Here is a 23,146-nt window from a genome sequence, read left to right as displayed (position 1 = left end):
GAGGTTCGGTGAGCAAATGAAGACCCTTTGAAGTCATATTGCACGGTACCCATTCCACGGGTCTCAACTCTCCAGGTTTAAGGTATTCTTCCTTCAGCTAAAACATGCATGTGGAACCCAGAGTATGATCAACCATGTGAACGGGAGACGTGTTCAAATATGTCTCAGTTTTCCTACCCTGGTACTCGGGTGCAACACTCCAGACGCTTTACTAACACTCTCCCGACTTGGATAGTCAGTCCCTTTAACCTCCTGTTTGGCCCAGTTTGCAATTTCTGCGGAAGATGAACAGGAATAGCGAGAACCAATGAGAGGCTAGCTGCAGGTGTCTGGACGGGCAAATTTAACTCTCATTTCCCACCAGGAAGAGGAATTAACCAAAGGCTCAGCATGCCGGGCCGGAACCAGATTAGGGCCTGAAGCCATCCTGCGGTGTTGCGGCCAGGTCACAAGAAAGCGAGTTGAAGAAAGGAGCTCAGGGGCACTGTAATTCACAAACCTGCAGACTTATAAATGACAGCTATCGTCCAAAAATAGACTGAAGTAAGGCTGCCAAGAGGACTTGAAAGCGGGGCAGAATTGCAGGAAACCGATTTCAGGAGGTAGACTGGAATTGCATTGAAAGCATAGGAAAAGAGGCAGAACGTCCACAATGATGCACTTGGCCAAAAAGGGCGTATGCGTTTTTTCCTGAATATATTCAGGAAAAAACGCATACGCCCTTTTTGGCCAACCAAGCAAGCTTGCAAAGGAAATCTGCACTACAATGAAGTCTCACTTCCCCCCGGTCAAAAGGGCCATCTGAAAAAAGTGTAAAATCCAGAAAGGTAGGACAGGCCATGGAGAACTGGGAGCCTTGTTATGCTGATGGGCGGGATGTAAATTGCCAACAGCCACTCGGGAGAAGTGTATGGTGTTTCCTGAAACATCTAAAAAACAAAGCAACAGAGCCTAGGGCACTGCCACTTATGGTCCTATAGCTTAGGGAATTTAAAATCAAAAAGACACAGCCACCCCAAAGTTTGGGACGCCTCTGTTTACAAGAACCTCGTTTACAGTACAAGTTCAACATCGCAGAAAGTGAAAAATGGATAAAGAAGTTGTGGTATTTACTTACAAAGCAATATCACTCAGCAATGAAATCTGTGTCATCAGGCCCTTAGTAGCACAATGAGTGGATTCAGGTATGATGATTCTAAGTGAAATAAGTTACACAGAAAAAGAAACATCATAAGATATCAGTAATACACGGAATGTAAACTTGTCTACACAGGAACTGAATTATAGAACAGAACAGGGTCTCAAATTTAGAAAACAAACCTATGCTTGCTTAAGGGTAAAGGTGAGTTGGGGTGCTGCATAAAACCAGAGATTGAAATGAGCACAGATAAAGTTCCTTAAGCCAAATATGGAATAGACAAGAGCTACTCCTTGCTCAACGAAATGGACTCAACACCGCATATTAAACGCCTAAGAATGTACCTGACTAGTAAGTATCTTAAAACCTATAGATTGCTATGTCTCCGAAAGAGAATCAAGCATGTGTACAGGGGCATAAACGCAGCAGTGATAGGATTGGAGAGGTTCGGTGAGCAAATGAAGACCCTTTGAAGTCATATTGCATGGTACCCATTCCACGGGTTTCAACTACCCAGGTTTTAGGTATTCTTCCTTCAGCTAAAACATGCATGTGGAACCCAGAGTATGATCAACCATGTGATCGGGAGACGTGTTCAAATATGTCTCAGTTTTCCTCCCCTGGTACTCGGGTGCAACATTCCAGACGCTTTACTAACACTCTCCCCACTTGGAGAGTCAGCGCCTTTAACCTCCTGTTTGGCCCAGTTTGCAATTTCTGCGGAAGATGAACAGGAATAGCGAGAACAAATGAGAGACTAGCTGGAGGTGTCTGGACGGGCAAATTTAAGTCTCATTTCCCACCAGGAAGAGGAAATAACCAGAGGCTCAGCGTGCCGTGCCGGAACCAGATTAGGGCCTGAAGCCATCCTGCGGTGTTGCGGCCAGGTCACAAGAAAGCAAGTTGAAGAAAGGAGCTCAGGGGCACTGTAATTCACAAACCTGCAGAGTTATAAATGACAGCTATCGTCCAAAAATAGACTGAAGTAAGGCTGCCAAGAGGACTTGAAAGCGGGGCAGAATTGCAGGAAACCGATTTCAGGAGGTAGACTGGAATTGCATTGAAAGCATAGGAAAAGAGGCAGAACGTCCACAATGATGCACTTGGCCAAAATGGGCGTATGCGTTTTTTCCTGAATATATTCAGGAAAAAACGCATACGCCCTTTTTGGCCAACCAAGCAAACTTGCAAAGGAAATCTGCACTACAATGAAGTCTCACTTCCCCCCGGTCAAAAGGGCCATCTGAAAAAAGTGTAAAATCCAGAAAGGCAGGACAGGCCATGGAGAACTGGGAGCCTTGTTATGCTGATGGGCGGGATGTAAATTGCCAACAGACACTCAGGATATGTGTATGGTGTTTCCTGAAACATCTAAAAAACAAAGCAACAGAGCCTAGGGCACTTCCACTTATGGTCCTATAGCTTAGGGAAATTAAAATCAAAAAGACACAGCCACCCCAAAGTTTGGGACGCCTCTGTTTACAAGAACCTCGTTTACACTACAAGTTCAACATCGCAGAAAGTGAAAAATGGATAAAGAAGTTGTGGTACTTACGTACAATGCAGTATCACTCAGCAATGAAATCTATGTCATCAGGCCCGTAGCAGCATAATGAGTGGATTCAGGTACGATGATTCTAACTGAAATAAGTCACACAGAAAAAGAAACATCATAAGATATCACTAATACACGGAATGTAAACTTGGCTACACAGGAACTGCATTCCAAAACAGAACAGGGTCTCAAATTTAGAAAACCAACTTATGCTTGCTTAAGGGGAAAGGTGAGTTGAGGTGCTGCATAAAACCAGAGATTGAAATGAGCACAGATAAAGTTCCTTAAGCCAAATATGGAATAGACAAGAGCTACTCCTTGCTCAACGAAATGGACTCAAAACCCCATATTAAACGCCTAAGAATGTACCTGACTAGTAAGTATCTTAAAACCTATGGATTGCTATGTCTCCAAAAGAGAATCAAGCGTGTGTACAGGGGCATAAATGCAGCAGTGATAGGATTGGAGAGGTTCGGGGAGCAAATGAAGACCCTTTGAAGTCATATTGCACGGTACCCATTCCACGGGTCTCAACTCTCCAGGTTTAAGGTATTCTTCCTTCAGCTAAAACATGCATGTGGAACCCAGAGTATGATCAACCATGTGAACGGGAGACGTGTTCAAATATGTCTCAGTTTTCCTACCCTCGTACTCGGGTGCAACACTCCAGACGCTTTACTAACACTCTCCCGACTTGGAGAGTCAGTCCCTTTAACCTCCTGTTTGGCCCAGTTTGCAATTTCTGCGGAAGATGAACAGGAATAGCGAGAACCAATGAGAGGCTAGCTGCAGGTGTCTGGACGGGCAAATTGAACTCTCATTTCCCACCAGGAAGAGGAATTAACCAAAGGCTCAGCATGCCGGGCCGGAACCAGATTAGGGCCTGAAGCCATCCTGCGGTGTTGCGGCCAGGTCACAAGAAAGCGAGTTGAAGAAAGGAGCTCAGGGGCACTGCAATTCACAAACCTGCAGAGTTATAAATGACAGGTATCGTCCAAAAATAGACTGAAGTAAGGCTGCCAAGAGGACTTGAAAGCGGGGCAGAATTGCAGGAAACCGATTTCAGGAGGTAGACTGGAATTGCATTGAAAGCATAGGAAAAGAGGCAGAACGTCCACAATGATGCACTTGGCCAAAAAGGGCGTATGCGTTTTTTCCTGAATATATTCAGGAAAAAACGCATACGCCCTTTTTGGCCAACCAAGCAAGCTTGCAAAGGAAATCTGCACTACAATGAAGTCTCACTTCCCCCCGGTCAAAAGGGCCATCTGAAAAAAGTGTAAAATCCAGAAAGGCAGGACAGGCCATGGAGAACTGGGAGCCTTGTTATGCTGATGGGCGGGATGTAAATTGCCAACAGACACTCGGGAGAAGTGTATGGTGTTTCCTTAAACATCTAAAAAACAAAGCAACAGAGCCTAGGGCACTGCCACATATGGTCCTATAGCTTAGGGAAATTAAAATCAAAAAGACACAGCCACCCCAAAGTTTGGAACGGCTCTGTTTACAGGAACCTCGTTTACAGTACAAGTTCAACATCGCAGAAAGTGAAAAATGGATAAAGAAGTTGTGGTATTTACTTACAAAGCAATATCACTCAGCAATGAAATCTGTGTCATCAGGCCCTTAGCAGCACAATGAGTGGATTCAGGTATGATGATTCTAACTGAAATAAGTCACACAGAAAAAGAAACATCATAAGATATCAGTAATACACGGATTGTAAACTTGGCTACACAGGAACTGAATTACAGAACAGAACAGGGTCTCAAATTTAGAAAACCAACTTATGCTTGCTTAAGGGTAAAGGTGAGTTGGGGTGCTGCATAAAACCAGAGATTGAAATGAGCACAGATAAAGTTCCTTAAGCCAAATATGGAATAGACAAGAGCTACTCCTTGCTCAACGAAATGGACTCAACACCGCATATTAAACGCCTAAGAATGTACCTGACTAGTAAGTATCTTAAAACCTATGGATTGCTATGTCTCCGAAAGAGAATCAAGCATGTGTACAGGGGCATAAACGCAGCAGTGATAGGATTGGAGAGGTTCGGTGAGCAAATGAAGACCCTTTGAAGTCATATTGCATGGTACCCATTCCACGGGTTTCAACTACCCAGGTTTAAGGTATTCTTCCTTCAGCTAAAACATGCATGTGGAACCTAGAGTATGATCAACCATGTGATCGGGAGACGTGTTCAAATATGTCTCAGTTTTCGTACCCTGGTACTTGGGTGCAACATTCCAGACGCTTTACTAACACTCTCCCGACTTGGAGAGTCAGTCCCTTTGACCTCCTGTTTGGCCCAGTTTGCAATTTCTGCGGAAGATGAACAGGAATAGTGAGAACCAATGAGAGACTAGCTGGAGGTGTCTGGACGGGCAAATTTAACTCTCATTTCCCACCAGGAAGAGGAAATAACCAAAGGCTCAGCGTTCCGTACCAGAATCAGATTAGGGCCTGAAGCCATCCTGCGGTGTTGCGGCCAGCTCAAAAGAAAGCGAGTTGAAGAAAGGAGCTCAGGGGCACTGTAATTCACAAACCTGCAGAGTTATAAATGACAGCTAACGTCCAAAAATATACTGAAGTAAGGCTGCCAAGAGGACTTGAAAGCAGGGCAGAATTGCAGGAAACCGATTTCAGGAGGTAGACTGGAATTGCATTGAAAGCATAGGAAAAGAGGCAGAACGTCCACAATGATGCACTTGGCCATAAAGGGCGTATGCGTTTTTTCCTGAATATATTCAGGAAAAAACGCATACGCCCTTTTTGGCCAACCAAGCAAGCTTGCAAAGGAAATCTGCACTACAATGAAGTCTCACTTCCCCCAGGTCAAAAGGGCCATCTGAAAAAAGTGTAAAATCCAGAAAGGCAGGACAGGCCATGGAGAACTGGGAGCCTTGTTATGCTGATGGGCGGGATGTAAATTGCCAACAACCACTCGGGAGAAGTGTATGGTGTTTCCTGAAACATCTAAAAAACAAAGCAACAGAACCTAGGGCACTTCCACTTATGGTCCTATAGCTTAGGGAAATTAAAATCAAAAAGACACAGCCACCCCAAAGTTTGGATCGGCTCTGTTTACAAGAACCTCGTTTACAGTACAAGTTCAACATCGCAGAAAGTGAAAAATGGATAAAGAAGTTGTGGTATTTACTTACAAAGCAATATCACTCAGCAATGAAATCTGTGTCATCAGGCCCTTAGCAGCACAATGAGTGGATTCAGGTATGATGATTCTAACTGAAATAAGTCACACAGAAAAAGAAACATCATAAGATATCAGTAATACACGGAATGTAAAGTTGGCTACACAGGAACTGAATTCCAAAACAGAACAGTGTCTCAAATTTAAAAAACCAACTTATGCTTGCTTAAGGGGAAAGGTGAGTTGGGGTGCTGCATAAAACCAGAGATTGAAATGAGCACAGATAAAGTTCCTTAAGCCAAATATGGAATAGACAAGAGCTACTCCTTGCTCAATGAAATGGACTCAACACCGCATATTAAACGCCTAAGAATGTACCTGACTAGTAAGTATCTTAAAACCTATGGATTGCTATGTCTCCGAAAGAGAATCAAGCATGTGTACAGGGGCATAAACGCAGCAGTGATAGGATTGGAGAGGTTCGGTGAGCAAATGAAGACCCTTTGAAGTCATATTGCATGGTACCCATTCCACGGGTTTCAACTACCCAGGTTTAAGGTATTCTTCCTTCAGCTAAAACATGCATGTGGAACCTAGAGTATGATCAACCATGTGATCGGGAGACGTGTTCAAATATGTCCCAGGTTTCGTACCCTGGTACTCGGGTGCAACATTCCAGACGCTTTACTAACACTCTCCCGACTTGGAGAGTCAGTCCCTTTAACCTCCTGTTTGGCCCAGTTTGCAATTTCTGCGGAAGATGAACAGGAATAGCGAGAACCAATGAGAGGCTAGCTGAAGGTGTCTGGACGGGCAAATTTAACTCTCATTTCCCACCAGGAAGAGGAATTAACCAAAGGCTCAGCGTGCCGTGCCGGAACCAGATTAGGGCCTGAAGCCATCCTGCGGTGTTGCGGCCAGGTCACAAGAAAGCGAGTTGAAGAAAGGAGCTCAGGGGCACTGTAATTCACAAACCTGCAGAGTTATAAATGACAGCTATCGTCCAAAAATAGACTGAAGTAAGGCTGCCAAGAGGACTTGAAAGCGGGGCAGAATTGCAGGAAACCGATTTCAGGAGGTAGACTGGAATTGCATTGAAAGCATAGGAAAAGAGGCAGAACGTCTACAATGATGCACTTGGCCAAAAAGGGCATATGCGTTTTTTCCTGAATATATTCAGGAAAAAACGCATATGCCCTTTTTGGCCAACCAAGCAAGCTTGCAAAGGAAATCTGCACTACAATGAAGTCTCACTTCCCCCCGGTCAAAAGGGCCATCTGAAAAAAGTGTAAAATCCAGAAAGGCAGGACAGGCCATGGAGAACTGGGAGCCTTGTTATGCTGATGGGCGGGATGTAAATTGCCAACAGACACTCGGGAGAAGTGGATGGTGTTTCCTGAAACATCTAAAAAACAAAGCAACAGAGCCTAGGGCACTTCCACTTATGCTCCTATAGCTTAGGGAAATTAAAATCAAAAAGACACAGCCACCCCAAACTTTGGGACACCTCTGTTTACAAGAACCTCGTTTACAGTACAAGTTCAACATCGCAGAAAGTGAAAAATGGATAAAGAAGTTGTGGTACTTACGTACAATGCAGTATCACTCAGCAATGAAATCTATGTCATCAGGCCCTTAGCAGCACAATGAGTGGATTCAGGTATGATGATTCTAACTGAAATAAGTCACACAGAAAAAGAAACATCATAAGATATCAGTAATACACGGAATGTAAACTTGGCTACACAGGAACTGAATGACAGAACAGAACAGGGTCTCAAATTTAGAAAACCAACTTATGCTTGCTTAAGGGTAAAGGTGAGTTGGGGTGCTGCATAAACCCAGAGATTGAAATGAGCACAGATAAAGTTCCTTAAGCCAAATATGGAATAGACAAGAGCTACTCCTTGCTCAACGAAATGGACTCAACACCCCATATTAAACGCCTAAGAATGTACCTGACTAGTAAGTATCTTAAAACCTATGGATTGCTATGTCTCCGAAAGAGAATCAAGCATGTGTACAGGGGCATAAACGCAGCAGTGATAGGATTGGAGAGGTTCGGTGAGCAAATGAAGACCCTTTGAAGTCATATTGCATGGTACCCATTCCACGGGTTTCAAATACACAGGTTTAAGGTATTCTTCCTTCAGCTAAAACATGCATGTGGAACCCAAGTATGATCAACCATGTGAACGGGAGACGTGTTCAAATATGTCTCAGTTTTCCTCCCCTGGTACTCGGGTGCAACATTCCAGACGCTTTACTAACACTCTCCCCACTTGGAGAGTCAGTCCCTTTAACTTCCTGTTTGGCCCAGTTTGCAATTTCTGTGGAAGATGAACAGGAATAGCGAGAACCAATGAGAGACTAGCTGGAGGTGTCTGGACGGGCAAATTTAACTCTCATTTCCCACCAGGAAGAGGAATTAACCAAAGGCTCTGCGTGCCGTACTGGAACCAGATTAGGGCCTGAAGCCATCCTGCGGTGTTGCGGCCAGGTCACAAGAAAGCGAGTTGAAGAAAGGAGCTCAGGGGCACTGTAATTCACAAACCTGCAGACTTATAAATGACAGCTATCGTCCAAAAATACACTGAAGTAAGGCTGCCAAGAGGACTTGAAAGCGGGGCAGAATTGCAGGAAACCGATTTCAGGAGGTAGACTGGAATTGCATTGAAAGCATAGGAAAAGAGGCAGAACGTCCACAATGATGCACTTGGCCAAAAAGGGCGTATGCGTTTTTTCCTGAATATATTCAGGAAAAAACGCATACGCCCTTTTTGGCCAACCAAGCAAGCTTGCAAAGGAAATCTGCACTACAATGAAGTCTCACTTCCCCCCGGTCAAAAGGGCCATCTGAAAAAAGTGTAAAATCCAGAAAGGCAGGACAGGCCATGGAGAACTGGGAGCCTTGTTATGCTGATGGGCGGGATGTAAATTGCCAACAGACACTCGGGAGAAGTGTATGGTGTTTCCTGAAACATCTAAAAAACAAAGCAACAGAACCTAGGGCACTTCCACTTATGGTCCTATAGCTTAGGGAAATTAAAATCAAAAAGACACAGCCACCCCAAAGTTTGGAACGGCTCTGTTTACAAGAAACTCGTTTACAGTACAAGTTCAACATCGCAGAAAGTGAAAAATGGATAAAGAAGTTGTGGTATTTACTTACAAAGCAATATCACTCAGCAATGAAATCTGTGTCATCAGGCCCTTAGCATCACAATGAATGGATTCAGGTATGATGATTCTAACTGAAATAAGTCACACAGAAAAAGAAACATCATAAGATATCAGTAATACATGGAATGTAAACTTGGCTACACAGGAACTGAATTACAGAACAGAACAGGGTCTCAAATTTAGAAAACCAACTTATGCTTGCTTAAGGGGAAAGGTGAGTTGGGGTGCTGCATAAAACCAGAGATTGAAATGAGCACAGATAAAGTTCCTTAAGCCAAATATGGAATAGACAAGAGCTACTCCTTGCTCAACGAAATGGACTCAACACCGCATATTAAACGCCTAAGAATGTACCTGACTAGTAAGTATCTTAAAACCTATGGATTGCTATGTCTCCGAAAGAGAATCAAGCATGTGTACAGGGGCATAAATGCAGCAGTGATAGGATTGCAGAGTTTTGTGAGCAAATGAAGACCCTTTGAAGTCATATTGCATGGTACCCATTCCACGGGTTTCAACTACCCAGGTGTAAGGTATTGTTCCTTCAGCTAAAACATGCATGTGGAACCCAAGTATGATCAACCATGTGATCGGGAGACGTGTTCAAATATGTCTCAGTTTTCCTCCCCTGGTACTCGGGTGCAACATTCCAGACGCTTTACTAACACTCTCCCCACTTGGAGAGTCAGTCCCTTTAACCTCCTGTTTGGCCCAGTTTGCAATTTCTGCGGAAGATGAACAGGAATAGTGAGAACCAATGAGAGACTAGCTGGAGGTGTCTGGACGGGCAAATTTAACTCTCATTTCCCACCAGGAAGAGGAATTAACCAAAGGCTCAGCGTGCCGTGCCAGAACCAGATTAGGGCCTGAAGCCATCCTGCGGTGTTGCGGCCAGGTCACAAGAAAGCGAGTTGAAGAAAGGAGCTCAGGGGCACTGTAATTCACAAACCTGCAGAGTTATAAATGACAGCTATCGTCCAAAAATAGACTGAAGTAAGGCTGCCAAGAGGACTTGAAAGCGGGGCAGAATTGCAGGAAACCGATTTCAGGAGGTAGACTGGAATTGCATTGAAAGCATAGGAAAAGAGGCAGAACGTCCATAATGATGCACTTGGCCAAAAAGGGCGTATGCGTTTTTTCCTGAATATATTCAGGAAAAAACGCATACGCCCTTTTTGGCCAACCAAGCAAGCTTGCAAAGGAAATCTGCACTACAATGAAGTCTCACTTCCCCCCGGTCAAAAGGGCCATCTGAAAAAAGTGTAAAATCCAGAAAGGCAAGACAGGCCATGGAGAACTGGGAGCCTTGTTATGCTGATGGGCGGGATGTAAATTGCCAACAACCACTCGGGAGAAGTGTATGGTGTTTCCTGAAACATCTAAAAAACAAAGCAACAGAGCCTAGGGCACTGCCACTTATGGTCCTATAGCTTAGGGAAATTAAAATCAAAAAGACACAGCCACCCCAAACTTTCGAACGGCTCTGTTTACAAGAACCTCGTTTACAGTACAAGTTCAACATCGCAGAAAGTGAATAATGGATAAAGAAATTGTGGTATTTACTTACAAAGCAATATCACTCAGCAATGAAATCTGTGTCATCAGGCCCATAGCAGCACAATGAGTGGATTCAGGTATGATGATTCTAACTGAAATAAGTCACACAGAAAAGAAACATCATAAGATATCAGTAATACACGTCATGTAAACTTGGCTACACAGGAACTGCATTCCAAACCAGAACAGGGTCTCAAATTTAGAAAACCAACTTATGCTTGCTTAAGGGTAAAGGTGAGTTGGGGTGCTGCATAAAACCAGAGATTGAAATGAGCACAGATAATGTTCCTTAAGTCAAATATGGAATAGACAAGAGCTACTCCTTGCTCAACGTAATGGACTCAACACCGCATATTAAACGCCTAAGAATGTACCTGACTAGTAAGTATCGGAAAACCTATGGATTGCTATGTCTCCAAAAGAGAATCAAGCATGTGTACAGGGGCATAAACGCAGCAGTGATAGGATTGGAGAGGTTCGGTGAGCAAATGAAGACCCTTTGAAGTCATATTGCATGGTACGCATTACACGGGTCTCAACTCTCCAGGTTTAAGGTATTCTTCCTTCAGCTAAAACATGCATGTGGAACACAAGTATGATCAACCATGTGAACGGGAGACGTGTTCAAATATGTCTCAGTTTTCCTCCCCTGGTACTCGGGTGCAACATTCCAGACGCTTTACTAACACTCTCCCGACTTGGAGAGTCAGTCCCTTTAACCTCCTGTTTGGCCCAGTTTGCAATTTCTGCGGAAGATGAACAGGAATAGCAAGAACCAATGAGAGGCTAGCTGGAGGTGTCTGGACGGGCAAATTTAACTCTCATTTCCCACCAGGAAGAGGAAATTACCAAAGGCTCAGCGTGCCGTACCGGAACCAGATTAGGGCCTGAAGCCATCCTGCGGTGTTGCGGCCAGGTCACAAGAAAGCGAGTTGAAGAAAGGAGCTCAGGGGCACTGTAATTCACAAACCTGCAGAGTTATAAATGACAGCTATCGTCCAAAAATAGACTGAAGTAAGGCTGCCAAGAGGACTTGAAAGCGGGGCAGCATTGCAGGAAACCGATTTCAGGAGGTAGACTGGAATTGCATTGAAAGCATAGGAAAAGAGGCAGAACGTCCACAATGATGCACTTGGCCAAAAAGGGCGTATGCGTTTTTTCCTGAATATATTCAGGAAAAAACGCATACGCCCTTTTTGGCCAACCAAGCAAGCTTGCAAAGGAAATCTGCACTACAATGAAGTCTCACTTCCCCCCGGTCAAAAGGGCCATCTGAAAAAAGTGTAAAATCCAGAAAGGCAGGACAGGCCATGGAGAACTGGGAGCCTTGTTATGCTGATGGGCGGGATGTAAATTGCCAACAGACACTCGGGAGAAGTGTATGGTGTTTCCTGAAACATCTAAAAAACAAAGCAACAGAGCCTAGGGCACTGCCACTTATGGTCCTATAGCTTAGGGAAATTAAAATCAAAAAGACACAGCCACCCCAAACTTTGGGACACCTCTGTTTACAAGAACCTCGTTTACAGTACAAGTTCAACATCGCAGAAAGTGAAAAATGGATAAAGAAGTTGTGGTACTTACGTACAATGCAGTATCACTCAGCAATGAAATCTATGTCATCAGGCCCTTAGCAGCACAATGAGTGGATTCAGGTATGATGATTCTAACTGAAATAAGTCACACAGAAAAAGAAACATCATAAGATATCACTAATACACGGATTGTAAACTTGGCTACACAGGAACTGAATGACAGAACAGAACAGGGTCTCAAATTTAGAAAACCAACTTATGCTTGCTTAAGGGTAAAGGTGAGTTGGGGTGCTGCATAAACCCAGAGATTGAAATGAGCACAGATAAAGTTCCTTAAGCCAAATATGGAATAGACAAGAGCTACTCCTTGCTCAACGAAATGGACTCAACACCCCATATTAAACGCCTAAGAATGTACCTGACTAGTAAGTATCTTAAAACCTATGGATTGCTATGTCTCCGAAAGAGAATCAAGCATGTGTACAGGGGCATAAACGCAGCAGTGATAGGATTGGAGAGGTTCGGTGAGCAAATGAAGACCCTTTGAAGTCATATTGCATGGTACGCATTACACGGGTTTCAAATACACAGGTTTAAGGTATTCTTCCTTCAGCTAAAACATGCATGTGGAACCCAAGTATGATCAACCATGTGAACGGGAGACGTGTTCAAATATGTCTCAGTTTTCCTCCCCTGGTACTCGGGTGCAACATTCCAGACGCTTTACTAACACTCTCCCCACTTGGAGAGTCAGTCCCTTTAACTTCCTGTTTGGCCCAGTTTGCAATTTCTGTGGAAGATGAACAGGAATAGCGAGAACCAATGAGAGACTAGCTGGAGGTGTCTGGACGGGCAAATTTAACTCTCATTTCCCACCAGGAAGAGGAATTAACCAAAGGCTCTGCGTGCCGTACTGGAACCAGATTAGGGCCTGAAGCCATCCTGCGGTGTTGCGGCCAGGTCACAAGAAAGCGAGTTGAAGAAAGGAGCTCAGGGGCACTGTAATTCACAAACCTGCAGACTTATAAATGACAGCTATCGTCCAAAAATACACTGAAGTAAGGCTGCCAAGAGGACTTGAAAGCGGGGCAGAATTGCAGGAAACCGATTTCAGGAGGTAGACTGGAATTGCATTGAAAGCATAGGAAAAGAGGCAGAACGTCCACAATGATGCACTTGGCCAAAAAGGGCGTATGCGTTTTTTCCTGAATATATTCAGGAAAAAACGCATACGCCCTTTTTGGCCAACCAAGCAAGCTTGCAAAGGAAATCTGCACTACAATGAAGTCTCACTTCCCCCCGGTCAAAAGGGCCATCTGAAAAAAGTGTAAAATCCAGAAAGGCAGGACAGGCCATGGAGAACTGGGAGCCTTGTTATGCTGATGGGCGGGATGTAAATTGCCAACAGACACTCGGGAGAAGTGTATGGTGTTTCCTGAAACATCTAAAAAACAAAGCAACAGAACCTAGGGCACTTCCACTTATGGTCCTATAGCTTAGGGAAATTAAAATCAAAAAGACACAGCCACCCCAAAGTTTGGAACGGCTCTGTTTACAAGAAACTCGTTTACAGTACAAGTTCAACATCGCAGAAAGTGAAAAATGGATAAAGAAGTTGTGGTATTTACTTACAAAGCAATATCACTCAGCAATGAAATCTGTGTCATCAGGCCCTTAGCATCACAATGAATGGATTCAGGTATGATGATTCTAACTGAAATAAGTCACACAGAAAAAGAAACATCATAAGATATCAGTAATACATGGAATGTAAACTTGGCTACACAGGAACTGAATTACAGAACAGAACAGGGTCTCAAATTTAGAAAACCAACTTATGCTTGCTTAAGGGGAAAGGTGAGTTGGGGTGCTGCATAAAACCAGAGATTGAAATGAGCACAGATAAAGTTCCTTAAGCCAAATATGGAATAGACAAGAGCTACTCCTTGCTCAACGAAATGGACTCAACACCGCATATTAAACGCCTAAGAATGTACCTGACTAGTAAGTATCTTAAAACCTATGGATTGCTATGTCTCCGAAAGAGAATCAAGCATGTGTACAGGGGCATAAATGCAGCAGTGATAGGATTGCAGAGTTTTGTGAGCAAATGAAGACCCTTTGAAGTCATATTGCATGGTACCCATTCCACGGGTTTCAACTACCCAGGTGTAAGGTATTGTTCCTTCAGCTAAAACATGCATGTGGAACCCAAGTATGATCAACCATGTGATCGGGAGACGTGTTCAAATATGTCTCAGTTTTCCTCCCCTGGTACTCGGGTGCAACATTCCAGACGCTTTACTAACACTCTCCCCACTTGGAGAGTCAGTCCCTTTAACCTCCTGTTTGGCCCAGTTTGCAATTTCTGCGGAAGATGAACAGGAATAGTGAGAACCAATGAGAGACTAGCTGGAGGTGTCTGGACGGGCAAATTTAACTCTCATTTCCCACCAGGAAGAGGAATTAACCAAAGGCTCAGCGTGCCGTGCCAGAACCAGATTAGGGCCTGAAGCCATCCTGCGGTGTTGCGGCCAGGTCACAAGAAAGCGAGTTGAAGAAAGGAGCTCAGGGGCACTGTAATTCACAAACCTGCAGAGTTATAAATGACAGCTATCGTCCAAAAATAGACTGAAGTAAGGCTGCCAAGAGGACTTGAAAGCGGGGCAGAATTGCAGGAAACCGATTTCAGGAGGTAGACTGGAATTGCATTGAAAGCATAGGAAAAGAGGCAGAACGTCCATAATGATGCACTTGGCCAAAAAGGGCGTATGCGTTTTTTCCTGAATATATTCAGGAAAAAACGCATACGCCCTTTTTGGCCAACCAAGCAAGCTTGCAAAGGAAATCTGCACTACAATGAAGTCTCACTTCCCCCCGGTCAAAAGGGCCATCTGAAAAAAGTGTAAAATCCAGAAAGGCAAGACAGGCCATGGAGAACTGGGAGCCTTGTTATGCTGATGGGCGGGATGTAAATTGCCAACAACCACTCGGGAGAAGTGTATGGTGTTTCCTGAAACATCTAAAAAACAAAGCAACAGAGCCTAGGGCACTGCCACTTATGGTCCTATAGCTTAGGGAAATTAAAATCAAAAAGACACAGCCACCCCAAACTTTCGAACGGCTCTGTTTACAAGAACCTCGTTTACAGTACAAGTTCAACATCGCAGAAAGTGAATAATGGATAAAGAAATTGTGGTATTTACTTACAAAGCAATATCACTCAGCAATGAAATCTGTGTCATCAGGCCCATAGCAGCACAATGAGTGGATTCAGGTATGATGATTCTAACTGAAATAAGTCACACAGAAAAGAAACATCATAAGATATCAGTAATACACGTCATGTAAACTTGGCTACACAGGAACTGCATTCCAAACCAGAACAGGGTCTCAAATTTAGAAAACCAACTTATGCTTGCTTAAGGGTAAAGGTGAGTTGGGGTGCTGCATAAAACCAGAGATTGAAATGAGCACAGATAAAGTTCCTTAAGTCAAATATGGAATAGACAAGAGCTACTCCTTGCTCAACGTAATGGACTCAACACCGCATATTAAACGCCTAAGAATGTACCTGACTAGTAAGTATCGGAAAACCTATGGATTGCTATGTCTCCAAAAGAGAATCAAGCATGTGTACAGGGGCATAAACGCAGCAGTGATAGGATTGGAGAGGTTCGGTGAGCAAATGAAGACCCTTTGAAGTCATATTGCATGGTACGCATTACACGGGTCTCAACTCTCCAGGTTTAAGGTATTCTTCCTTCAGCTAAAACATGCATGTGGAACACAAGTATGATCAACCATGTGAACGGGAGACGTGTTCAAATATGTCTCAGTTTTCCTCCCCTGGTACTCGGGTGCAACATTCCAGACGCTTTACTAACACTCTCCCGACTTGGAGAGTCAGTCCCTTTAACCTCCTGTTTGGCCCAGTTTGCAATTTCTGCGGAAGATGAACAGGAATAGCAAGAACCAATGAGAGGCTAGCTGGAGGTGTCTGGACGGGCAAATTTAACTCTCATTTCCCACCAGGAAGAGGAAATTACCAAAGGCTCAGCGTGCCGTACCGGAACCAGATTAGGGCCTGAAGCCATCCTGCGGTGTTGCGGCCAGGTCACAAGAAAGCGAGTTGAAGAAAGGAGCTCAGGGGCACTGTAATTCACAAACCTGCAGAGTTATAAATGACAGCTATCGTCCAAAAATAGACTGAAGTAAGGCTGCCAAGAGGACTTGAAAGCGGGGCAGCATTGCAGGAAACCGATTTCAGGAGGTAGACTGGAATTGCATTGAAAGCATAGGAAAAGAGGCAGAACGTCCACAATGATGCACTTGGCCAAAAAGGGCGTATGCGTTTTTTCCTGAATATATTCAGGAAAAAACGCATACGCCCTTTTTGGCCAACCAAGCAAGCTTGCAAAGGAAATCTGCACTACAATGAAGTCTCACTTCCCCCCGGTCAAAAGGGCCATCTGAAAAAAGTGTAAAATCCAGAAAGGCAGGACAGGCCATGGAGAACTGGGAGCCTTGTTATGCTGATGGGCGGGATGTAAATTGCCAACAGACACTCGGGAGAAGTGTATGGTGTTTCCTGAAACATCTAAAAAACAAAGCAACAGAGCCTAGGGCACTGCCACTTATGGTCCTATAGCTTAGGGAAATTAAAATAAAAAAGACACAGCCACCCCAAAGTTTGGGACGCCTCTGTTTACAAGAACCTCGTTTACAGTACAAGTTCAACATCGCAGAAAGTGAAAAATGTATAAAGAACTTGTGGTACTTACGTACAATGCAGTATCACTCAGCAATGAAATCTATGTCATCAGGCCCGTAGCAGCATAATGAGTGGATTCAGGTATAATGATTCTAACTGAAATAAGTCACACAGAAAAAGAAACATCATAAGTTATCACTAATACACGGAATGTAAACTTGGCTACACAGGAACTGAATTACATAACAGAACAGGGTCTCAAATTTAGAAAACCAACTTATGCTTGCTTAAGGGGAAAGGTGAGTTGGGGTGCTGCATAAAACCAGAGATTGAAATGAGCACAGATAAAGTTCCTTAAGCCAAATATGGAATAGACAAGAGCTACTCCTTGCTCAACGAAATGGACTCAACACCGCATATTAAACGCCTAAGAATGTACCTGACTAGTAAGTATCTTAAAACCTATGGATTGCTATGTCTCCGAAAGAGAATCAAGCATGTGTACAGGGGCATAAACGCAGCAGTGATAGGATTGGAGATGTTCGGTGAGCAAATGAAGACCCTTTGAAGTCATATTGCATGGTACCCATTCCACGGGTTTCAAATACCCAGGTTTAAGGTATTCTTCCTCAGCTAAAACATGCATGTGGAACCTAGAGTATGATCAACCATGTGATCGGGAGACGTGTTCAAATATGTCTCAGTTTTCCTCCCCTGGTACTCGGGTGCAACATTCCAGACGCTTTACTAACACTCTCCCGACTTGGAGAGTCAGTCCCTTTAACCTCCTGTTTGGCCCAGTTTGCAATTTCTGCGGAAGATGAACAGGAATAGCGAGAACCAATGAGAGACTAGCTGGAGGTGTCTGGACGGGCAAAATTAACTCTCATTTCCCACCAGGAAGAGGAATTAACCAAAGTCTCAGCGTGCCGTGCCAGAACCAGATTAGGGCCTGAAGCCATCCTGCGGTGTTGCGGCCAGGTCACAAGAAAGCGAGTTGAAGAAAGGAGCTCAGGGGCACTGTAATTCACAAACCTGCAGAGTTATAAATGACAGCTATCGTCCAAAAATAGACTGAAGTAAGGCTGCCAAGAGGACTTGAAAGCGGGGCAGAATTGCAGGAAACCGATCTCAGGAGGTAGACTGGAATTGCATTGAAAGCATAGGAAAAGAGGCAGAACGTACACAATGATGCACTTGGCCAAAAAGGGCGTATGCGTTTTTTCCTGAATATATTCAGGAAAAAACGCATACGCACTTTTTGGCCAACCAAGCAAGCTTGCAAAGGAAATCTGCACTACAATGAAGTCTCACTTCCCCCCGGTCAAAAGGGCCATCTGAAAAAAGTGTAAAATCCAGAAAGGCAAGACAGGCCATGGAGAACTGGGAGCCTTGTTCTGCTGATGGGCGGGATGTAAATTGCCAACAACCACTCAGGAGAAGTGTATGGTGTTTCCTGAAACATCTAAAAAACAAAGCAACAGAACCTAGGGCACTTCCACTTATGGTCCTATAGCTTAGGGAAATTAAAATCAAAAAGACACAGCCACCCCAAAGTTTGGAACGGCTCTGTTTACAAGAACCTCGTTTACAGTACAAGTTCAACATCGGAGAAAGTGAAAAATGGATAAAGAACTTGTGGTATTTACTTACAAAGCAATATCACTCAGCAATGAAATCTGTGTCATCAGGCCCTTAGCAGCACAATGAGTGGATTCAGGTATGATGATTCTAACTGAAATAAGTCACACAGAAAAAGAAACATCATAAGATATCACTAATACACGGAATGTAAACTTGGCTACACAGGAACTGAATTCCAAAACAGAACAGTGTCTCAAATTTAAAAAACCAACTTATGCTTGCTTAAGGGGAAAGGTGAGTTGGGGTGCTGCATAAAACCAGAGATTGAAATGAGCACAGATAAAGTTCCTTAAGCCAAATATGGAATAGACAAGAGCTACTCCTTGCTCAACGAAATGGACTCAACACCGCATATTAAACGCCTAAGAATGTACCTGACTAGTAAGTATCTTAAAACCTATGGATTGCTATGTCTCCAAAAGAGAATCAAGCGTGTGTACAGGGGCATAAACGCAGCAGTGATAGGATTGGAGATGTTCGGTGAGCAAATGAAGACCCTTTGAAGTCATATTGCATGGTACCCATTCCACGGGTTTCAAATACCCAGGTTTAAGGTATTCTTCCTCAGCTAAAACATGCATGTGGAACCTAGAGTATGATCAACCATGTGATCGGGAGACGTGTTCAAATATGTCTCAGTTTTCCTCCCCTGGTACTCGGGTGCAACATTCCAGACGCTTTACTAACACTCTCCCGACTTGGAGAGTCAGTCCCTTTAACCTCCTGTTTGGCCCAGTTTGCAATTTCTGCGGAAGATGAACAGGAATAGCGAGAACCAATGAGAGACTAGCTGGAGGTGTCTGGACGGGAAAATTAACTCTCATTTCCCACCAGGAAGAGGAATTAACCAAAGGCTCAGCGTGCCGTGCCAGAACCAGATTAGGGCCTGAAGCCATCCTGCGGTGTTGCGGCCAGGTCACAAGAAAGCGAGTTGAAGAAAGGAGCTCAGGGGCACTGTAATTCACAAACCTGCAGAGTTATAAATGACAGCTATCGTCCAAAAATAGACTGAAGTAAGGCTGCCAAGAGGACTTGAAAGCGGGGCAGAATTGCAGGAAACCGATTTCAGGAGGTAGACGGGAATTGCATTGAAAGCATAGGAAAAGAGGCAGAACGTCCACAATGATGCACTTGGCCAAATAGGGCGTATGCGTTTTTTCCTGAATATATTCAGGAAAAAACGCATACGCCCTTTTTGGCCAACCAAGCAAGCTTGCAAAGGAAATCTGCACTACAATGAAGTCTCACTTCCCCCCGGTCAAAAGGGCCATCTGAAAAAAGTGTAAAATCCAGAAAGGCAGGACAGGCCATGGAGAACTGGGAGCCTTGTTATGCTGATGGGCGGGATGTAAATTGCCAACAGACACTCGGGAGAAGTGGATGGTGTTTCCTGAAACATCTAAAAAACAAAGCAACAGAGCCTAGGGCACTTCCACTTATGGTCCTATAGCTTAGGGAAATTAAAATCAAAAAGACACAGCCACCCCAAAGTTTGGGACGCCTCTGTTTACAAGAACCTCGTTTACAGTACAAGCTCAACATCGCAGAAAGTGAAAAATGGATAAAGAAGTTGTGGTATATACTTACAAAGCAATATCACTCAGCAATGAAATCTATGTCATCAGGCCCTTAGCAGCACAATGAGTGGATTCAGGTATGATGATTCTAACTGAAATAAGTCACACAGAAAAAGAAACATCATAAGATATCACTAATACACGGAATGTAAACTTGGCTACACAGGAACTGAATTCCAAAACAGAACAGTGTCTCAAATTTAAAAAACCAACTTATGCTTGCTTAAGGGGAAAGGTGAGTTGGGGTGCTGCATAAAACCAGAGATTGAAATGAGCACAGATAAAGTTCCTTAAGCCAAATATGGAATAGACAAGAGCTACTCCTTGCTCAACGAAATGGACTCAACACCGCATATTAAACGCCTAAGAATGTACCTGACTAGTAAGTATCTTAAAACCTATGGATTGCTATGTCTCCAAAAGAGAATCAAGCGTGTGTACAGGGGCATAAACGCAGCAGTGATAGGATTGGAGAGGTTCGGTGAGCAAATGAAGACCCTTTGAAGTCATATTGCATGGTACGCATTACACGGGTCTCAACTCTCCAGGTTTAAGGTATTCTTCCTTCAGCTAAAACATGCATGTGGAACCCAAGTATGATCAACCATGTGAACGGGAGACGTGTTCAAATATGTCTCAGTTTTCCTCCCCTGGTACTCGGGTGCAACATTCCAGACGCTTTACTAACACTCTCCCGACTTGGAGAGTCAGCGCCTTTAACCTCCTGTTTGGCACAGTTTGCAATTTCTGCGGAAGATGAACAGGAATAGCGAGAACCAATGAGAGGCTAGCTGGAGGTGTCTGGACGGGCAAATTTAACTCTCATTTCCCACCAGGAAGAGGAAATAACCAAAGGCTCAGCGTGCCGTACCGGAACCAGATTAGGGCCTGAAGCCATCCTGCGGTGTTGCGGCCAGGTCACAAGAAAGCGAGTTGAAGAAAGGAGCTCAGGGGCACTGTAATTCACAAACCTGCAGAGTTATAAATGACAGCTATCGTCCAAAAATAGACTGAAGTAAGGCTGCCAAGAGGACTTGAAAGGGGGCAGAATTGCAGGAAACCGATTTCAGGAGGTAGACTGGAATTGCATTGAAAGCATAGGAAAAGAGGCAGAACGTCCACAATGATGCACTTGGCCAAAAAGGGCGTATGCGTTTTTTCCTGAATATATTCAGGAAAAAACGCATACGCCCTTTTTGGCCAACCAAGCAAGCTTGCAAAGGAAATCTGCACTACAATGAAGTCTCACTTCCCCCCGGTCAAAAGGGCCATCTGAAAAAAGTGTAAAATCCAGAAAGGCAGGACAGGCCATGGAGAACTGGGAGCCTTGTTATGCTGATGGGCGGGATGTAAATTGCCAACAGACACTTGGGAGAAGTGTATGGTGTTTCCTGAAACATCTAAAAAACAAAGCAACAGAGCCTAGGGCACTGCCACTTATGGTCCTATAGCTTAGGGAAATTAAAATCAAAAAGACACAGCCACCCCAAAGTTTGGGACGCCTCCGTTTATAAGAACCTCGTTTACCATACAAGTTCAATATCACAGAAAGTGAAAAATGGATAAAGAACTTGTGGTACTTACGTACAATGCAGTATCACTCAGCAATGAAATCTATGTCATCAGGCCCGTAGCAGCATAATGAGTGGATTCAGGTACGATGATTCTAACTGAAATAAGTCACACAGAAAAAGAAACATCATAAGATATCACTAATACACGGAATGTAAACTTGGCTACACAGGAACTGCATTCCAAAACAGAACAGGGTCTCAAATTTAGAAAACCAACTTATGCTTGCTTAAGGGGAAAGGTGAGTTGGGGTGCTGCATAAAACCAGAGATTGAAATGAGCACAGATAAAGTTCCTTAAGCCAAATATGGAATAGACAAGAGCTACTCCTTGCTCAACGAAATGGACTCAACACCGCATATTAAACGCCTAAGAATGTACCTGACTAGTAAGTATCTTAAAACCTATGGATAGCTATGTCTCCGAAAGAGAATCAAGCATGTGTACAGGGGCATAAACGCAGCAGTGATAGGATTGGAGAGGTTCGGTGAGCAAATGAAGACCCTTTGAAGTCATATTGCATGGTACCCATTCCACGGGTTTCAAATACCCAGGTTTAAGGTATTCTTCCTCAGCTAAAACATGCATGTGGAACCTAGAGTATGATCAACCTTGTGATCAGGAGACGTGTTCAAATATGTCTCAGTTTTCCTCCCCTGGTACTCGGGTGCAACATTCCAGACGCTTTACTAACACTCTCCCGACTTGGAGAGTCAGTCCCTTTAACCTCCTGTTTGGCACAGTTTGCAATTTCTGCGGAAGATGAACAGGAATAGCGAGAACCAATGAGAGACTAGCTGGAGGTGTCTGGACGGGCAAAATTAACTCTCATTTCCCACCAGGAAGAGGAATTAACCAAAGGCTCAGCGTGCCGTGCCAGAACCAGATTAGGGCCTGAAGCCATCCTGCGGTGTTGCGGCCAGGTCACAAGAAAGCGAGTTGAAGAAAGGAGCTCAGGGGCACTGTAATTCACAAACCTGCAGACTTATAAATGACAGCTATCGTCCAAAAATAGACTGAAGTAAGGCTGCCAAGAGGACTTGAAAGCGGGGCAGAATTGCAGGAAACCGATTTCAGGAGGTAGACTGGAATTGCATTGAAAGCATAGGAAAAGAGGCAGAACGTACACAATGATGCACTTGGCCAAAAAGGGCGTATGCGTTTTTTCCTGAATATATTCAGGAAAAAACGCATACGCCCTTTTTGGCCAACCAAGCAAGCTTGCAAAGGAAATCTGCACTACAATGAAGTCTCACTTCCCCCCGGTCAAAAGGGCCATCTGAAAAAAGTGTAAAATCCAGAAAGGCAAGACAGGCCATGGAGAACTGGGAGCCTTGTTATGCTGATGGGCGGGATGTAAATTGCCAACAACCACTCGGGAGAAGTGTATGGTGTTTCCTGAAACATCTAAAAAACAAAGCAACAGAACCTAGGGCACTTCCACTTATGGTCCTATAGCTTAGGGAAATTAAAATCAAAAAGACACAGCCACCCCAAAGTTTGGAACGGCTCTGTTTACA

The 23,146-nt window shown here is 44.0% G+C and overlaps 1 long non-coding RNA gene across 18 annotated transcripts in view; it reads right to left on the bottom strand.

Moving 5' to 3' along the window:
* Window positions 1-1,136: 1,136 nt before the first annotated feature.
* Window positions 1,137-23,146, bottom strand: part of LOC307181094 — a 500,233-nt gene continuing 478,223 nt past the window's right edge. For all 18 annotated transcript variants that reach the window (XR_013825874.1, XR_013825875.1, XR_013825876.1 and 15 more), the window contains exon 4: window positions 1,137-1,195. This is a non-coding gene — a long non-coding RNA (uncharacterized lncRNA). The remainder of the gene's footprint in view (window positions 1,196-23,146) is intronic.

The sequence above is a fragment of the Stenella coeruleoalba genome, assembly GCF_951394435.1.
Source record: "Stenella coeruleoalba genome assembly, contig: scaffold_57, whole genome shotgun sequence".
Lineage (NCBI taxonomy): Eukaryota > Metazoa > Chordata > Mammalia > Artiodactyla > Delphinidae > Stenella > Stenella coeruleoalba.
This window is presented reverse-complemented; position numbering and strand designations above follow the sequence as displayed.